At 39.5% G+C, this 950-nt stretch overlaps 1 protein-coding gene across 1 annotated transcript in view; it reads left to right on the top strand.

Annotated features, from left to right (window-relative positions):
* Positions 1-950, top strand: part of atp6v0e2 (ATPase H+ transporting V0 subunit e2) — a 7641-nt gene that overhangs the window by 5278 nt on the left and 1413 nt on the right. The gene's annotated exons all lie outside the window — the stretch shown is intronic.

The following is a 950-nucleotide window of genomic DNA, read 5'->3' as shown; positions in this document are numbered from 1 at the left end:
CATATAGTGTAAAGGTGTGTGTCCATGTGTAGTGTGATTATAGATCAGCTCTAGCTTCTATATTAATACTGTGAAAGTATCAAAGCCTCAGTCCACAGAGAAATGCACACAGCCTGTATTCAGAAACTGAGCCTTAAAACCAGCCGTCAGGACTTCTGGAACTTTGTGATGTCACAACAAAGCAGTCACCAAGCCCCGCCCACCTGGACCCACCATCCAAACCTTGCAGGATTTGGTTTCTCTGAGTGTTTTTACCTGAAATCTGCTTTATTTTTATGAGATCACTCAGAAAACAGAGGAGGAGAGGAGGCTCTGAGCCTCTCTTGTGATTGGCTCACTGACCTGTTGTTACTAGAGCTGCAGAGAGAAGCCTGAAATCAATGTGTGTAAAAACAGGAACTGCATTTCAAGCATTTTATTTTGAAACATTAAATTAAATGTAATTAATTAACTCCAGTAATCAAAAAACTTTGATTTTATTGAATAAACAAAACAAACTTTCCACAATGTTTATCATATATAAATGAGATTCTTCAGTTATGTATCTTCAGAGACCTTTTGGCACATCTCAATGCTTATTGTTGTTTTACTGCTATTTTGTGTTAATAAAGATTCAATTTAAATGCACAAAACCACTAGAATGAGCAAAAGGAGGCTGAACAGTGAGACAGAGAATCGATAGAAAATGTGAACCGCCGTGTCTTTGTGTGTTTCCTCCTCTGCCGGCTGCTCGGCACCAACAGGTTCTTCTCCTTCACTATTCGCCTGTTGGCAAATTAAAAACCACTCCATTTTTCTTCTCTCTCAGAAAGCACTGAGAAAAAAAACCTGTAAAATCCCCACCACTGAGCTGCCTGCGGTGACAGGAGTGGCATTCAGGCGTGAATATTTATCAACTCCACAACAAAAATGAGCTCGATGAAATGTGAAAAAAAAAAGGAAAAGGGGGT

This window comes from Seriola lalandi, unplaced genomic scaffold (assembly GCF_002814215.2).
Source record: "Seriola lalandi dorsalis isolate HSWRI2012SDOR001 ecotype SW California unplaced genomic scaffold, Sedor1 jcf7180002053842, whole genome shotgun sequence".
NCBI lineage: Eukaryota > Metazoa > Chordata > Actinopteri > Carangiformes > Carangidae > Seriola > Seriola lalandi.
This window is presented reverse-complemented; position numbering and strand designations above follow the sequence as displayed.